At 34.6% G+C, this 19984-nt stretch overlaps 1 long non-coding RNA gene and 1 pseudogene across 2 annotated transcripts in view; one reads left to right on the forward strand and one right to left on the reverse strand.

Annotated features, from left to right (window-relative positions):
* LOC308497055 overlaps window positions 1-19984 on the reverse strand; it is a 322003-nt gene that overhangs the window by 76876 nt on the left and 225143 nt on the right. Inside the window, exon 3 of the long non-coding RNA XR_013993267.1 lies at window positions 1953-2007. This is a non-coding gene — a long non-coding RNA (uncharacterized lncRNA). The remainder of the gene's footprint in view (window positions 1-1952; window positions 2008-19984) is intronic.
* LOC308496761 (large ribosomal subunit protein eL34-like) lies at window positions 12900-13254 on the forward strand (annotated as a pseudogene). The gene has a single exon. The product of its transcript is annotated as a large ribosomal subunit protein eL34-like (transcript).

Raw genomic sequence — 19984 nt, forward strand, 5'->3', positions numbered from 1 at the left:
AATTCTAATTTACAAGCTACAGTTTGCTTAGTAAAATGAAAGTGAGAAAACTATAAATTTCATCAAGAATAAACTACTGATGCATGCCACAATATGGATGAGACTCAAAGACATGTGAGTGAAAGGAGATTAAAAAGTGCATACTGTATGGTTTTACTATCTGAGCATGTGAAATTCTAGAATATGCTAAACTAATCAATAGTGATAGACATCGTCACTGTTTAACACTGTTTTGAATCTGGATAGAGTACTGAGATACACAGGTGTATTCATTTGTCAAAACTCTTTAGAATATACAATTAGATCTATGCATTTCACTCTACATAAAGTATATCTTCATTAAATTATGAATGGAAAAAACTTACAATATAGTTGAAAAGATATTAAAACCCAGGGACAAAAGTCATTTTCACAAAATGTTAAAAAAAAAAACACAAACATTTCATTCAACAAATATTCATTGGATGCCTTTTAAGGGACAAAAGTTGGGACATTTATGATAAATCAGTGAACCAATTAGAAAATGATAAGTGCCTACATTTCAGCAAGAGAAAGAAAAATAAGAAAAGAGAAAACATAAAAGAAATAATAAATACATTTTAAAGTATAGTAGTAGAAGGTGAAAAATATTATGAAAAAGTAAACAAAGCACAGCAAGGTAAAGTGAATCATGAGTCAGGGGAGCAGAGGGTCAGATTAAAATTTTAAATAGGGAAGCCAGGATAGGTCTCACTGAGAAAATGAACTACACGCGAACGAAGACATGCAGGGGGTGAGGTTGTTTCCCATATAAATATCTGGGGAAACGGCATTCCAGGGAGAAAGATCTGACGGTATTGTAAAGGCATCAGGTGGCAATGTGAACGGAATGTATACGAAGCAGCAGGGTGATCAGGGTGAGTGATGTGGGATGATCCAGGTAGAGACATCTAGGAGGACCCCCATTGAGGTCCAGATGTGCAGGTGCTTTGGAGACCTTCATAAGAACTTTCGCTTTGGGTTGAAATAAAACAGAGAGCTATTGAAGTTTGTAAAAAATTGTTCTGGCAATCGTGATGTGGTAAATCACAGTTGGGAAGCCATGAAAGAAACAGAAACCTCTTGTTAGCCAGAGGTGGTAAAAGTGGTCATGTTCTGGATAACTTTTAAAGGTAAATCTTAGGGAATTTGCTGAGTGATTAGATATTCAGTGTGACGGAAAGAAAGAGGTCAACCTGATGTTAAGCTTTCTGGTCTATCAAAGCCTACTGGTGGAGCACATTAAGAATAAACATAAAGTTCACATTGATTCACATATGGCAAGCCAAGATATTACTCAAATATGAGTTACTCTTACACTAGTTTGGGGCGTAATGGAAAGAATGAGAATAATCTACAGCAAATAATGCATTTAAAGTAAAATAATTTTGTTTTCAGTTCTGGCTCTAGCACTTAACAACTGAATGATATTGATGAAGTAACCTCACCACACTGTCCCCCTACTTGCTCCTCAGTGAAAGGAAGGTAACCTATGTCTGACCACCTCCCAGGATTGTTGTGCATGTAAACAACAATAAAGAACAAACAGAAAAATAAAGGAAAGCAAAGGTAGACCACAGGTGATTAGAACTGAAGTTATCTGGGAAGTCAACTCCAGTTTCCTCTTTAATAAACAAAAAACAAAAAAGAAGAAGAAGAACTCATCTGAAATTTTTAAGACTGTTGGTTCTTCGAGAAATAGGGAGCTCAGTACCCTCAAGACATGTCTGTACTGCTGGAATTATAATAAAGTTCTTAGGTGGATCAATAAAATTTTGTTTTTGTATAATTTCTATTTCTGCATATAGTTTAATATCTACACTGAGTGAACATAATCTCCTTTATCTGACAGACAAATCTTTTGAACAGTCAGCATAATCACCCCTTTTCTTTAGATTTCCATACCCCGCTTTCCTCAGATGTCTCTCATTTACCTTGTTTCTGAATCTTCTGTCATTCTTGAATTCATTTTCCATCCAAAATCCCAACCTGATAAAAGAAAATGAATTTTTATTTTTAAAGACAGTACTCAAATTAAAGCGACTCATTCCTATTTTGATTGTGTAAGCTGTTATTGTATCAGGTGCAAATAAAGTTATAAGTTGCCAAGCACTCTTATTACTTAGTGCAGCTGACAGTCTACCAAGAAGTTCAAAGTCTTTGACTGATTACCTTCATGGAGACAAATATTTTTTATATCTTTGCCTTCACCATTAGCTTTCCTTTAGGCCAACATGAATATTGAAGAAAACGTATTAGGATTTGTTTTTATTGCTAATTAGAACACCTTTTAATAACCTTCATAACTAAAAGATTCATTATTTCTGGAACAGTCTATGTTTAATAGAAAACTTGTTTTATGTGAAAGCATTTTTGGATGAAAATAATGTACTTCTTGTTTTTAAATAAAGCCATAATGTATTCATTTCAGAAAGTGTATATAACCAACTGAGGTATCTGTAACTACAATTATATTTATTTTATAAACTTCTAGCAAATAAAATCAACATTATAAGATGCAATCAACTGCACTAAAGGGAAAATGGTATCTGTTAGAGGACAGAACTAAGTAACCACTATTGAAATCACTCACCTACCAATATAATTACCTTTCATCCTTTCTGTGAGATAAACTAAACCAGCTCTCATTATCTCTTTACTTAATTGCTAAGAAGTCTTCACAAGTCACCTCTTCCTAATATTACCTTTTTATTCGGTGAGTTATAGGTAAGCAGAGCAGAGCATAAAAGGCGTTGTTGGGTGTCCTAAGTGGAATAAAGGAGTTTTCTTTCTCTATTCTCAAGTGAAGAAAAGAATGAAGTGAATTTCACCAACATTATGTAATGTCAAGGATTCTCACATCGGGCAAAAGGTCCTTTATTTGGATCAGGAAACTATTAGGCATATGTTTGTGTTGACATATATGTGGGTCCAAAACATGAACCCCTATAGGTCATGCCATGTTTACATTAGTTTTACATTGTTACATGTTTACATTTGTTTTGTTTTGTTTTGTTTTGTTTTGTTTTGTTTTCTAAAATAGAACTCAGCATCTTGAAGACTTCCCAAGTAGGAACCCAAAGAACAGTTTGCCTCAGGGATACCGTTGTCCATAAAACATAGAAAACATCATAACTATGGGAAGTTAAATATGAAATCCTAACCATTAATAGGAATATTCTCCCTGGGCTTGGGTGGTAAGAGATGTTTTTTCTGGATCCACTTTGTTGTCTGGATTCTAAATGTGATTTTACTAATAAGTACACTGGGGGTGGGAGAGTTGTAGGAAAGTAAAATATGACTCATTAACTACACTTCTCAAATAAGAAACCCATTATATGGTCTGTGATATGTCATGCAGTAAATTAAAGAACGTAGTGGAAACATGTCCAGTCTGGTTTTATTACCCATCCTGTCACAAGAGTGATTAAATCAGTGAACCAGATTTAGAATTAAAGGGCAGGAAGTAACACTGAACAACTGTCAAATAAAATGGTGAGGAGTCACCATGGTTGTTGCTATCCTTTGTGTGAATTAGAGGCAGGCACCCCTTTTGGAAGGATACAGCCCTGCCAGGATATATGTTGATATACGCAGATGCCAGATATTCTCATTCAGTATATGTTGGATAGTACAAGAAATCTGAAATTTAAGTTAAGTGCACAGCTTATTCTGAAAAAAAGTACTTAATCCATTAATTTTCCTCTAGCGTTAATGGTTCTGTTAACAAACCATAGACAGAAAAAATAGTTAATTACATTAGAGGATTATAAACATAGAACATTTGAAGGTCAAAGAACAAAAACTTCACATATGATCACTGAGATCGGAAAGGGCATCATGAAGTATATGGGAGTATGTCACACAGGGGTCAACTGTACTTCCCATGAATGAAGGACATAGGTGAAAAAGCAGAGGTAGAAATACTGGAGCACACTCTAAAAGCGTAAGCATAACAGTTTGACTTAAAAAATACATATCAGATTATGTGGAAGACAAGAGGGAGATGAGTCTAGAAGCTCACAGAATACAATGAATTTCAGGGTAAGATTTTTTTTTCTTTATTTCATTGACAATAGACGGTGTTTGGAGGTTTTAAGGAGAGAAGTGATTCAAGCATAATTAAACCTTAAAATTGTTAATCTTAGGTCAGAAGAGCAGATAATCTAAGAGTATTTTGCAGTTTTCCAGGTGAAATGTAATGGAAATCTAGTTTCAAGGGGTGGCAGGAGGAAGTGAGGGAAGTAATAAACACACTGGGTGTCAGACACAGGGCTCTATAAATTGTTAAATGTAGGGCATGGAAAACAAGAAGGACACAGAGATGGCTGAGGATCAAACTAACAGGATAAGGAGAATTATATTATTTTCCAATAATAGAAATTGGAAAATGAAGATAATGAAATCGGTCTGTGAGTCATGAGCAGACTGATTGTTATGGTCACTCTCAGTTGTAGTCTAAAGAATACAAAATTTTCCTATGTACCTTAAGGATTAAGACTTTAGGCTCAAGGGGCTGACTTCCAACTTTTGACTCTGGGCTCCATGATTTACCAGCAATATAATCCTGGGCAAATTAATTTACCCTGTCTATGCTTCACCTGTCTCTTCTTGAAATTGGGGAAAATGATAGTAACTGATTCATGTTTGTTCTGTTGTGCTTTTTGAGTTTTAAACGAATTAATGCATGCTAAGTGCTTTGAATAATACCTAGCTCATAATAAGCCCTCAATTAATGCAACTTGCTATTACGGCCATTATTTATTAGCTGGCATTTAACCATCTATTCTTTTAATATATTCTATCTTAGATCTAACTTACTTCTCTTTTACCAGACCTACAACTACACTATGCATCTTCATTAAGCATGGAAAATCTTTGCTCATATTGCTCTCTAATACAGCCCTAAATATAAATTAATTTATATGCCTCCCAACTGTTATATTTCTACTTTTTAATAAACTCTGTGACATTCTTCCTCATTCACAAAACTAATCTACTAGAATGCATTTCCCCAAAACTATCCATATAACTATTAATGCTTATTGCTCCAAAATATTGTTTCAAAGCTTTGTAATACACTTCATTATTTCACCTGAATAAATAATGCCTTTGCCGCAAACGCAATTCCTATAAAAACCAAACCATGTTTAGTAAAATGTCTAGTAAAATAGAGAGATTTTTGTAGAAAATGAGTGCTAAAAATGGCATAGATCACTTATATAAACACATCAATTTCATTGAAGAGAGAAAAATTTCTCTTGTTCTATCTTCCTATCTAACTGTGTCTCCTTTGTAATTGCAATGCACTATGGCCACATTGGTTTTCATGTATACACACATCTCTTTTCATAATCAATGAGATGTCGCATCTCCAAGTTACGGAACTAATCCAGCTCTTCCACTATATTTCTGCAATAAAATCTGAACCCTTCATCACTCTTGGTTCCCACACAGAACTTCTGTTGATGTTGCTAAGAGATAGGCATATGAATCAAGCCTACTAAATGACACATAATGACTAGTAGACTGAATTGCCCCAGGGGTTAGTAATGGGTCCCTGACCTACAGGTCAACAATTTGAATCCAGACTCAGTTAATAGTAGCTAAAAATTGCTACAATCTGATATTCAATTAACAGCCAATGAAAGGAGACTTACAGTCTTTGTGGAATTTCAAGTTAACAGGTGCCATAGCACAGAATCCCAAAAACAATGTCCAAGTTAAAAGGTCAAAGATTAAATCAGTGTGAAACCTTGCTATTTCTGATCAGCAAAGGAATCCTCTGCAGTACTCACTAATGTGTTGATTGTACAATACACCCTGCCTATTTCACACACACGGGAGACCTCTTCCTTCAGTGACAATAGTATAAGATGGCAACTTAGAAAATTACGTAGTGTATGTACTGAAAAATGTTTGTTTGCTTCTGGGTTTATATCAATTGTATTTCAAATCCAACTCCTATAATAGAGAGATTGCAGTATTTTCATAGAATTTACATTGATGTATAAAATAAAAGCTTTTTCTTTACACACACACACACACACACACACACACAACTAAAATGATGAAAAGAAGATTACTTACAGATTAAAACTAAATGAGTGCTAGGAGTATATTCTCTGTTACTGTATTTTTCTACTGATGTTATAAAGGTTTCCTTCACCGTGGGAGTCTCATGTATCTCTTAAGAAATATCTCAGTAGCACTATTTTTAGTGCTGCATTCATATGTAATATCAATTACTGAGTATTTGTTATACAGAGAATAAATACTTTTAAACATTAATTAAAAGCTTTAAGTATCTATGTGTTAACATAGCATCAAATTTCCAATAATAACAAAAAAGATAAACCTGTGCCACTCATCTTTGAAAGTAGGAGTATTTATAGGGTGTTTGTAAATTCCTAGTGCAATCTTAACTTTCAATAAATGTGGATGTATTCCCATTTAGAAGAAAATTACAAAAATATGTTTTTATTTTTCAAGATGATATGGAGGAAATTCAAGCCAAGATTACACATATACATCAGGAAATTACTCAGCTACAGCTGTAGAGTATTTTCAAATTGTTAGAATATGAAATGACATTATATATTACAAGAAATCTAGAAACTTTTACCTTTCAACTTTTAGCCTGTGCATACCTAAAACTATTTCACAATAAAGATTTTTTAAAGAACTTTACATCATTTTCTAATCATGCTTGGGGCTCTTAGTTTATAAGAAAACTATTTTTACATAGCTTCTACCCTTTCCTAACAGCACATATTTAAAAATACTAATAATAACAAACTTTCTATTTTAAAATCATTTATATTTATATCTACTATCAAAATAAAAATGCATCATTTCTGTGAAAACATTCAAGTAATCTGAGAAAGACCCAACATCCCACATATGGTGACCTAACGAAACATTTTCTATACTGTAGTGGTGAAAGAAATGAAAATAAATATTTTTTAAAGTTACATAGTTGAAATTTCAAGTTTAGTAATATTTCTGACTCTTCCCCATTTTGATTACTCCTCAAATCACATTAGAAATGACACTTTTTTTTAACAGTCTTTGCTTTGCTGACATAAAATTATTTGCTTTCCATGCCTCTTAATAAGATGATTTATTTATAGAAAGGCCAGGAATATAAGTCCACAGAAGCTCTGGCCCCCATGCTTTATAAGCGGTTTGCAAAAGGGCAGAAGCCATTGACCTTTAGATGACTAGAGTAGTTGATCTCACAGAGATCTCACTTTTCTATCCCTGATTGAATTTGAGATTGCTTTTTTCAACTAAAGTGACATGAATGGGTGTCTGTTAATATGTTCAATAACCTGACATTATCATCTAGAATTAAAAAAAAAAAATCTTTAGCCCTAATATTAGCATTTCTCCCCCTGGTGCTAGGTAATATTTTCCACTGGAGATGTGTCACTTGCAAATAAATTCTTAATTTCTGTTTTAAAAGCACATACACACACAAAAAAATTCAATAGTAGCCTCCAATGCTTAAGCAGTTTCAAACTTGTTATTTCATTGATTCACTTTTTGTTTGCTTATTCATTTAACCCATACTATGCCTTATTTTGAAAAGGCTTTCCAGTGAATTATGAACACAAGTAACAAGACAAATAGCACAAATCTAAAAGACACATACGAAATGACAATCAAATAGTAAAATTAAGCAAGCAGCGGTGGCAAACTTACATGCATTCCAATTACAAAATGCTCAATCTACATATAATGGCACACAAGTGCATACACACATAAACACCCACTATTGACTCAAGGGGAAGAAAGGACTCCCTCACACTCAGCTCTGGGACGCACTAATCCTCTGGGCCCATTTTAATGGGACATGAAGTGATGAAATTGATGACATTCAACAGTATCACAAATGTTAAAGTCAATAACAACATCAGAAAGTGATTCTTTACTGCATCCTTGAAAGCAAGGTGAAGATATGCTTTCTCAACTCAGTTTGCTGAAAGCAACTATGCAGAGCATGAAAAAAATTAAGTCCCAGTATCCAATTTATTGATAATCACCTAGATGAAAGTGTAAAATCTAGACTGGTGATTCTTCAACTTTAGTGTGCTTAAGAATAAGCTGAGTTGACTGGTGCAGCTGTTATGGAAGGCAGTGTGGAGGTTCCTCAAAAAATTATGAATAGAATTACCATATGACCCAGCAATCCCTCGCCTGGGTATCTACCCAAAAAATCTGAAAACATTTATACATAAAGACATGTGTGCTCCAATGTTCATTGCTGCTTTGTTTACGGTGGCCAAGACATGGAAACAACCAAAATGTTCTTTGATAGATGAATGGATAAAGAAGTTGTGGTATATATACACAATGGAATACTATTTGGCGGTAAGAAAAGATGATATAGGAACATTTGTGACAATATGGATGGATCTTGAGAGTATAATGCTAAGCGAAATAAGTCAGACAGAAAAAGCAGAGAACCCTACGATTTCACTGATATGTGGTATATAAACCAAAAACAACAAAAGAACAAGACAAACAAATGAGAAACAAGAACTCATAGACACAGACAATAGCTTAGTGATTACCAGAGGGTGAGGGGGGTGGGGGTGAGAGATGAGGGTAAGGGGGATTAAATATATGGTGATGGAAGGAGAATTGACTCTGGGTGGTGAACACACAATGGGATTTATAGATGATGTAATACAGAATTGTACACCTGAAATCTATGTAATTTCACTAACAATTGTCACCCCAATAAATTGAAAAAAAAAAAAAAAAGAATAAGCTGAGTGGTGGTTAAAATACACATTTCTGGGCAACACTTGCAGAGATTCTGACAAAATGGGTGAAGAGGGATGGACCCCTCTCATGTTTAAGAAGCACAACTCAAGATTCTGGTGAAGGTCTTTGGAGGACCATCCTTAAAAAAAAACTGAGTAGACTAAGGGAAGGGATGTTTGCAAACTTGCCATGCACTCTTCCAGAACGTTATTTCTAATAACTCATATTTTGAAAAAAATAATTGGATAGTGAAGAGTTTTCAAGCCATAGTCTGAGGAATAGGGACTTTATAAATCACTGAAGGGTAGATCCATTATATGCTTCATTAGATTTCTTCAACAACAACCCAAATGTTATGAATATATTTTCCTTCATCAAGGATTCATGTGTTCCTCAAAATATATTTGGCATTTCTAAATAGAAGTATGGAAGAATTTCTATGACATAAACATGTGATGGCAGTAGGGTATCAGAGGCCAAGGTTTTAGCAGGAGAGGAGGAAGATGACAGCAGGAGAGGAGAAAAATGTTTCTGACACAAGCATCAGAAAGTTGATGTGAGCTCCACAGCATAAGTTGGCAAAGTCCTCCTTATGGCCTTCAAAACTTCCTCATTTGTACCAAATAGTTATAACATCAGAATTTTATTAAAAAATGAAAAAAAGGCAGTAACAGTCCTGTGATATTGTATTCTACAATGGGAAATAAATATTTGATTTCCGTTCCAGTTTGTCTCAGAGTTCCTAAAATCTTTGGAATTTCCTACGTGATAAGAGCAATAAAGGTAGTATTTTGATATTCATAACAAACCCTTTTCAATTGTTCCTGAGTTTATGTTAATGAAGTAACTTTTGGAAAGCTGCTAAGAATGGGCTGCTTTCCAGGGGAATCAACCATGTGATTCAAGGGCTGGCACTTTCAGTGCCACTCCCCTCACCTCTGGAGAAGGGAAAAGGGCTGAAGGTTGAATCAATCATCGATAGCCAATAAGTTAATCAATCATGCCTAGGTAATGATGAAGCCTCCATTAAAAAACCAAAAGGACTGGATTTGGAGAGCTTCCAGGTTAGGGAACCAAAATGTTTCCATGTGACATCATCTGGGACCCCAAACTTCACAGTGATAGAAGTTCCTTTGTTTGGGAACTTGCCCTATGTATCTCTTCATCAGGCTATTGATTCACATCCTTTAATATCCTTTGTAATAAACTGGTAATCTAATGAGTAACAGGATTTCCTGAATTCTGTGAGCTGCTCTAGCAAATTAATCCAACAAACCCAAGGTGTGATTATGGGAACCTCCAATCTATAGCTGGGTAGTTAGAAGCACAGTTATCAAGCTGGATTTGTGACTGGTGTCTGAAATTGGGGGCCTTTTTATGGGATTGAGCCCTTAACCTGTGGAATCTGATGCTATCTCCGGATAGATAGTGTCAGAATTGAATTGAGCTGTAGGACACCCACCTGGGGTCCAAGGACTGCTTGGTGGTGTGGAGAAACAACCCACACACTAGAATTTGTGTCAGAATTGTATAGTCAATATTATTCTTTATTCTTAATGTCAAGGATATATACTGCTCTTGCTTAGAATCTAAAAGTTCACAGGAAAAGCTCCATTTTAAAGTTCAATTATACATTACTAAGGTATATCATTTGTTGATTCCATGAAAATCTTGTCAATTTTTACTTTTAAAAATTAATATGAATTTGATTTTGATTCTAACAACATTATCTATTTGCTGTTATTAAGAAGGAAATATCGGAACCAATATTTGATACAGCCCTGTAGTCTTCAAAAATTCCTAAAGGCAATTTTTTAAAAATTATTATTTGACAAAATTCAAAACAAATATAACTAATTCTAGATTTTGAAAAATAATTTTACTGATTAGTAACAGTCTTTACACAAAAATAATGCATTATGTGTAAATATATTTTTTCCATTACAATTTAGCATAATAGGGTGTGATAACAAAACATATAACTTCTTTAATTTTTAAAAATATTTTACTTCATGATAGCTATGTAAACTATTAAGCTTGTATATAAGAGATGTGATAAAGCTCCAGTATTTGATGAATTATTTTTTTCAAATATGAAAAGCCCAATTACTAGCTGGCATAAGCTTCCTACATTATTAGTCAGCTAGTTTTTACAATATAAATTTTATTTTCAAAGTAAAAACTTTTTATCTTTTTTATTTATTTCACCCAACTTTAATTATGCCAAAACACTAATTTCTAAAACAACAATTAAGTTTCAGGTAGCAGTACTGGCAGGTAATATTGTGAATATTTTACATATCAATTTACTCTCAGACAAACAAAAGTAGACACAAATCAAGAAAAAGATTATATTTTTCTCCCAACTGAGAAATGAAAGACCACGTAGGAAATTCAGCTTTATCCTAAATCAAGAACCGGAATTAAATGTAGGCCCTATAACTCTAATCTATAATGCTCACTTTAGCTTTGTTTTGAAAATTAATCCAGGAAGAGATAGCTGATGTCCAAATGCTCTTTTTATTTGTAATTGTTTGTGATTTTATGCAAGAAAACAATAAAGAGGCACCTGCCCCAGCATGATAGACTCTTAAGTTTAGCCACTACATTATAGAACAAAGTCCAAATTTTTTCTATTGTCCTTTGCAGCAGCTTACTCCCTGCCATTCCCACAAGTGGTTATCATGCTAAATTTTCGGTGATCAGAAAAGAAAGTATAAAAATTTCCAATTTTAGAAAGCTCTCCTTGTAGATGTCTATTATAATAATTAGTATAATGCACTTAAGATTTCTAGATACTACACACATATGATTGCCATTATTCTAAAGGTTTTTGTGAAGTTATCAGATAGTAAATAATTTGCTTAATTTCATGATCTATTTTTTAATTCATTTAAGCAATATCATTTCAAAATATGCTAATTAATTACATAAAGAATATTTGCAAAGGCCCTAGTATATGTTTTCCCTATATTATATGTGACTGGGTAAATACAAACATACAATGAAACATGATCTACTCTTTCATAAGCTTAAATGGGAAAATAAGTAGGATAAGTACCTAGGGTAGTAATATACACATCAGAAAGCACCACATGTAGTAAAAGAGGTACAGATTGCAATGGTGGTTCACAAAAGGAAGGACTCTCCTTCTACTTTGGGGGTCAGAGAATGGATTATGACTGAAATAGCATTTGCAATGTGTTTTAACACATATGTAAAATTTCAACAAGTAGAATTGGTAGGAAGTATATTACAGGAAGAAGAAATAAGATGAGCAAAGCCCATTAACTATGCAAAACAAGAAAAGGATAAAAAATGTGAGTTCAGAAATTAGTTGAGTTTTGCTGGAGGGAAGAAAATCTGTAACAAGTTAGTGAGAAATGAACCTGAGTGAAGATAAACATGATGGGAATAACACCACTATCCAAGTCATTATCCAGGTCATTAGCATTGTTAGTTTGTAGTATTACAAAAATCTTCCCATTTCTTTCTTTTCAGCATGATTTCTTTACATGCCTTCTTCACATTTTCATCAAAAGAATAATTCTAAATTACAAATATAACCAAGTCTTTGGCTATTCATTACTTGATCTTCATTCCTTATGAATAAGCCTACAGTTTGCAAAACACTTCATAACTGGATAATCTGAAACCTGCCTGGCTTCATGCTTATTGTTTCTTAAATGAAAGCTATCCTGATATTCTATACTCCCAGTGATACATCTCAAAGCTACTTACAGTTTCCCTAAAACGATAATTGACACACCTTATAATATTTCTCTATTTAGTTTTCTACCACTCTGGACAATATGCTCCACAAGGATTAGGATCATCTGTCCTCATCATTCTTTTATCCCTAATATCTTATATTCTGATTGCCATATGTTAGGCACATATATATCGTCTTTAACAAATAGTGAATGAAATATTTTCATTCCTTTTTTATGCTAAGTCTGAAATATTCTATTTTCAATACATCTCAATTTATATAGCCACATTCCATGTGCTTAATAGCCACAGATGCACAGTGCTAATCTAGAAAAGGAGAGAACAAGTAAGAAGGTATTCCCTCGCTCTTCCGGGGACGGTGTCTACAGGCATTCAAAATGGTCCAGCGTTTGACATACCGTCGGAGGCTGTCCCTACAATACAGCTTCTAACAAAACTAGGCTGTCCCGAACCCCTGGTAATAGAATTGTTTACCTTTATACCAAGAAGATTGGGAAAGCACCAAAATCTGCATGTGGCGTGTGCCCAGGCCGACTCCGTGGAGTTCGTGCTGTGAGACCTAAAGTCTTATGAGGTTGTCTAAAACGAAAAAACATGTCAGCAGAGCCTATGGTGGATCCATGTGTGCTAAATGTGTCTGACAGAATCAAGCGTGCTTTCCTTATTGAGGAGCAGAAAATCGTTGTGAAAGTTTTGAAGGCACAAGCACAGAGTCAGAAAGCTAAATAAAAAAATGAAGCTTTTCTTTGAGCAATAAAAATAATTAAAAGGTAAAGAAAAGAAAAAAGAAGGTATTCCTTCTATATCTGTAGCACTATGCTGGAAATATACTGGGTGATAGAAATTTACAGATTTTAAAACAAACAATTGGCCCTAAATCTTCAATGACTATGTTTTATTTTATTCACATTTTTAAAAATACTATATTATGTGGCTTAATGTGTATATAGGCAATATTGCTGAATCCCTAAGAACATGGTCGATTTCTGCAAAATATCACTAATTCAGTGATCTTGGCCCAGGCAATATGGTTGACGACATGCAGACAGAGATCACTCAATATTTAATTTCCTACCAGTAACTCCTAAAACTTTCCTCGGTGCTCATCAGATATTTTTTAGAAAGAGAATGATTTGAAAAGCACTTCTGGCTACCTCTGGAATTCCTTCCGCAGTTAACATTACCCAGTATACAGCCAGTGTGAGGATAGCCTTATAAGAAAATATTTAAAAAGAATTTAGAGGGGCAGAAGGTTTGTGACATCATTCCTCTTCCAGCTGTAGTTTGAAAATAAAGAACCATTTGATTGAATGTGATCCCTGAAATATGTAACTTCAGTTACATGCTGTAGGGAAAGGGGTTATGCACAAATTCATTTGTACTCAAATTTGCCTCCTTCACTGACTTACCACTGAGTCTAAAGTCATTACTTATCACTTAAGGACCTTCATTCTCTATAATCCTTCTGAAAGCAAGCTGTTCAACAAGATTTCTTGTTTCAATAACTTCAGGAAAATATTATAATACTTTCTGATAATACTGGTTGGTATCACTTTGCTTAATTATTTGATTAGCATACCTTTAGGAATTTCACACAGTATCATCCTATACTGAAACGAGGAAAGAGGGAAAATGTATGCTATGAATGTTCTTGCCTGAATGGGGATCCATTAGATAGATCAGGTGTCAGCAAACCTTTTCTCTAAAGAGTCATGAGGCTTTGTAGGCCAAGCAGCAAAACTGAGAATATTATATAGGTATTTATAAAACAAGAGACAAAACAAAATTTCACAAATTTTTTGAAGAAATTCAAACTATAATAAAAATAATTGACTAAATTTTTTTTTATAAAACAAGTCTACAAATGAGAAGAATAGAATTGTTTTTTAGGGGGATACCATTTTACTTAGTTGGTGTTTAAGTTGGTATTCCCTATAATCAAATTGACCCCAAAAGTTCCTCTGTAAAAAAACATTCTCAACTCACTGGTGTACAAAGCTATCAGTCATGCAGATTTGGCTCACAGGCCATTGTCTGACAATCTACAAACCAGAGGAAGCTAGAGGCACCTAGATTTCTTTACGTGTGTACATGAATGTGTTTGTTTGTATGTGAAGTCAGTAGTTGACATGAAGTCACTAGATGAGTATGGAAAACAATTTTGGTATACTTCACTGTTTTTAAAGAACTGATCCTAGCCTTCCCCTACTGTAGTGAGAAGATATTTTTAAAGAGCTGTATTCATTTTCTGTTATTGCTGTAAGAATTACCGTAAGCTTAGTGGTTTAAAACAACAGAGATTTATTATCATACAGTTCTGAAGCATAGAAGTCCAAAATCAGTCTTGATCAGGCTAATGTTAAAGACAGTTCCTTCTGGATGCTATAAGGGGAGAATCCCTCTCCTTGCTTTTTCAGGTTCCAGAGACTGCTGCAGTGATTGACACACACTGCTCCAACTTCTTAGATCCATCATCACAAGTACTGTTACTAACTCATCATTCTATCTACCTCTTATAAGGACTCCTTCAATTATATCAGGCCCGCCAGGATAATCCAGAATAATTCATTTATTCCGAAATCCCTAATTTACAGATCCTAACATATGCCAAATCCCTTTATCAGGCAACTTTGCAAATTCACAGTGTCTGGGGATGAGGATCTAGACATCTCTGGGGCCATTATTTAGCCCACCACAGTAACTTTCTGCATTTTATTCAATGTGCTGGTTGCTTTATACTTAGGGGTTTCACTGGCTTTCCTAGGCCAGTTAAAAGATACTTCAAGTGCACTAAAGATTTCAATACGTCTCTCTTCTAATCGATATGAGTAGTTTACAAAATGGTAATGTAGTTATTCCTGAGTACATAAGAGTCCCACATGTGTTTTCTTATTTAACCATCAGAGCATCCAGTGAGGCATGTATTATATCCTCATTTTACTTGTCTATGACTGTTTAATATCAGCTGACTACAACTACTAAATCCATTTGAAAAGTAGTGTATAACTGTAGTTCTCCTGATACTTCTTTTAAAACACAGCCATCCTCTGAAATCCCAGCTGGAACAACATGTTTGAAAAATTAGTGAAGAATGAAGTTCCTTGTTTCTTTCCAAATCAAATGCAGGAAATCAAGCATATGAAAATCATATTCCTCTCTCATCTTCTGAATGTAGATTAAGAAATGTTAGAAATAATTATGTAGAGAATGAACAGAGTTTTAATTTAATATAATCAGGTAGGCTCTCAGCTACTATTAGACAGACAGGAAAGAGATAATTTCAGTAGATTAATATAGGCTATTTGGGAAACTTTAAAGAGTTTTTTTTTCAGGATTGATTAACTTTTACCTTTAAAATACAGAAATATATTCAAATTTGAATTGTAGATTCCATCCATATTTTATATAGATATATGGAAAAACTTTTGATCCTGGGAATAGGTATCATTAGGCATCAATTCAATAAAGATAAGACTTCAGGAACTATGGACTTGAAAATCTTAGTTTACTGTGTAGTTAAGATTATTTCATATATGTAAAATCTAATCTGAATCAAATGTATCAACCTTTGAGAAATTAACAATTTTATAAATCCTTTAGTATGTAAAAGAGTAGCTTTTTTTCACAAATATGGAAATAAAAAACTGTGGTGTAATATAGTGTAATCAGTGGCTTGATGACTGAGCAGGTGATCATTTGAACAATTCTCATCAGCATTTAATTACATTTTCAGATGAATTGTTTAATTTAGCAAATCTGTCTTATGTATATACAAAATGTATATACAAAATGATGTACGTAAAAATTTTGACAGAAATGTGTTTCTATTCCAAATAAAAAATATACTTGAAATACTTAATCCATAAAAGAGAATAATCCGGGCCGGCCCGGTGGCTCAGGTGGTTGGAGCTCCATGCTCCTAACTCCAAAGGCTGCCGGTTCAATTCCCACATGGGCCAGTGGGCTCTCAATCACAAGGTTGCCAGTTCGATAAAAAAAAAAAAAAAGAGAATAATCCATTTATTAGAGTATTGGAAATGTCATTTTTTTCTAAAAGAGACAGGTCAGCATTCCCTTCTTTTCACTTTGTTGCCTAACATAGTAGAAACCAGAAATGCGTATGATTCTCCAAGCATATTCACCAATAAGGAGTGGTTTTCATCGTAGTTTCTTGAAGTGTAAAATAGATCTGTGAAAGCTACAACACCAGCCCTCAGGAAAATTGTACTATGAAAATTTTGAGAATAAACTTTGCAAAGTATAATATATCATGCATATAAATAACAATGACATTTAACATCTATAATCCAAATAGAAAAAATGTTGTCTGAGAGTTTAGAAATGGCCAAATTTCTCAAAAGATTTCATTTTAGACATATATTAAAGAATGAAAATTATAAATATTCTAAGTAAACTTGTCATTGGTAACTCGAGTGAATTTGAAAAAAAATATGTGCAAGAAAACTGTTTAAATAACTGCTCAAATAGATAAACTGACTCTACTGAGTTAAAAAAAATGTATTAAAGCACTAAAAAGAAAAGGATAAATTGACTCTAAACGATCAATAATATTTCTCTCAGCTAATGGCCTCAAGGGAAAATGTAATCTTTGTGGCAAAAAGCAGAGCAAATTATTCAATAAAACTAGAAAAGCATTCCCATATATTACAGGAAAAGAGGGGGGGGGGAAATCACAAATTTGTAAGTACTGGTTTATATTCCAAAATACATCTATACCTCAAACCATTTGCACAGCCCCCAGGTTCTCTATGAAGGTAGGAGCCTAAGAGTCAATCCCTGAACCTTAAAATGTGTGAGTTAAACTTTGTGTTTTTATCCATTGTCCCCAGATGACATGGATTGCGTATAGACCATTTACCCGACATGCATTGTCTCATTTTATACCAAGAAAAATTCTAGGAGGAATATATCATAGTGGTCATTAAATAGACAAATAAACTGGCTCTACAGAATTCCATTGCTTTGTTTAAAATCACATATTTGGAAGGTAAGGGATGAAGGATGGAATCTACGATTATCTCATTTTAAGAACAGTGCTCTTTCCAAAATTCAACTCTGCCCTCCATTAATGAAGAAAAGCAAAGTATCTTCTCATGTTTTAGTGTAGAGTTCAGGGTACGGGGTGAAACAGAAGACAGGCACCCACTTTGAACCGTATATTTTCTGACCTAAGAGGAGCTACCAATGTGTCCTATCACAACTATATGTGGCACCACATGTGGCCAAGTAGTTGACTTAAATTCTCTTCACAGAAAGTGTTTTACTCTTATATCAATTTGAATGCCATTAGGATTTTCTTCTCCCTTCTGTCCCAACTGAAATAAAATCTGAAGTGTCCTTCAAGTTTATTTTACTAAGTCCCCCGTCCACATGTGCTGAGTGTGGGATAGGGCATAAGTCTCGTTAAGTAAAGAAATATTTATTTAGGATATGTAAGATACTGTGGTAATCACTATTAGAATAAAACATGGATAAAATGCCTCCTTTATTCTTGAGATCTTAATAGTCCAAAGGGAGAAACAGGCATACAAATAAATGATAAGTATGTGTGGGGGGGTGCACATATGTGTATATAGTTTCTTGATATTAAATTATATCAATACCATATAAAGAAACAATTTGTTAGAAGTCTTGTTTTTACTAAACTAATATAGATTTGTATGAATAGGAGAGATCTTAGATATTAACATTCTTTACTAAGAACATCATGTTACAAAATAAATAGAAATGAGATGCAGAAAGTTTAAATAATTTATTCAGATTTAGTTTAATGAATTAAAATCAGCACTAGAACTTGGTGCCATGCAGCAGCCTACCCGTCTGTCTCCTCGTACCTGCCCCTAAAGAAAGGAGAGTCTGTAGGACGGATCCTTTCAGGAACTTTGCTTCACCTTTGTGCTTACACCTTTTATGTCTCCCTGTTTGGCCCTAGAAAGACGGCTGCCTAGTCAAAGACGGGTACGACTCCCCATGGGGGGGGGGCAACCCAAGCCAGACACAGCCATGTGGGGACCATCTGGGGAACTCCCAGTGTTGATAGAGTTGGGCACAGCCCCCCTCCTTCCTCGGGTAAGGAGAGCCTCTGTCTTTATGGCTGCATTCCTTCCCACAACCTGCAGGGGAAGTGATTCAATGATGTGCTCTCCATCTATTCATATGCATAAAGGTTTTGTCCTTTGGGGAAGTACTTATCCTGAGACTTAGGGTTCGGCTTCCTGCAGGCAAGGGTGATCGGCTTAAATCAGTTTTCTATTGATTCCGGGCTCAGTCCTTGAGGCTGCAGTCCCTTGGCCCCGCTTGCACACTACTCTCATCTACTGTCTTTCTTAAGCTTGTGCAGCTCTCCTCGCTTCCCACAACTCTTTTCGTGATGGACGCGACAAGAACTTACATCTCTGACTCTTCAGTCTATAATATTAATTTCAAGAGTACATATTTAGAGGTATTAATACATACAACTAATTCTAAAAGTATTTTTGCAGAAGGAATATTAGAAGAATAGTAGAGACAGGTAAAAAATATTCTTGAAGGAATTCTTATTTAACTTCTTGTCCATTTCAGGAGTCTGTCTGCTGCACATAACATTATTAATTGACATTCACAAGACTCTGCCTGAAACATTCCTGTACTAACCAGCTCACAACCTCATAAATGAACCCATTCAATATGGGAGCTGTAGTATTTCTGGATGTTTTATTTTTGTGCTTAATCCTGAATCAACATAATTTCCATCCAGTGGTTCTGAGTCTTTCCTTTGGAGCTATAGCAAATTCATCTAATCAAGCTTATGTGTTCTCAGTTCAATGTCTAAAAGCAACTAATCATTTCTCCCATACATTTTCTTTCTCTGCACTCAATTGTCCCAGCATTTCCTCCTCAAATCTCTCATCATTACAACCACTCTTATTTGGATATCTCTTGATCAGCCAGTGTCCCATTTCAATATGTGATGTCTAGAAATGAGTATAAAACTCTCATATGGTCTTGCTAAGTCAGAGAACACTGGTATTTTCATTCTTACATACTCAGTCCTTATTGGTATAGACTAAAGTAACATTCATTTTTCTGGCTGCCACCTCACCTGTTTGAACTTCTTGTCAAATGAAAAATGTAGCTTTTCACATTTCCAAGAATTCATATACAGAAGCAGCCACTGAGGAGAAGCCTCTACCAGATGGCATAAAGCTGAGTCTCCTGGGACTGTGTTGGCATGAAAATTCCAGTCAGAAACTTCAGATCACCTAGTCCTCTGAATTCTAATAGTTTTGTCACTTATTTGATATTTTCCTGTTACATGCAGTTAAATTTAATCCTGATACACCTGTTCTACAAAACTGCTGTCCTGCTTTGGTTTCTGTCTTCCCACAGCTCTGTCACTGGTGAGGTAACTACATTTTCATCCTCAACCTCACAAGACACTATTGTTATTGGCAGTCTC

Source organism: Rhinolophus hipposideros (genome assembly GCF_964194185.1).
Source record: "Rhinolophus hipposideros genome assembly, chromosome: 4".
Classification (NCBI taxonomy): Eukaryota; Metazoa; Chordata; class Mammalia; order Chiroptera; family Rhinolophidae; genus Rhinolophus; species Rhinolophus hipposideros.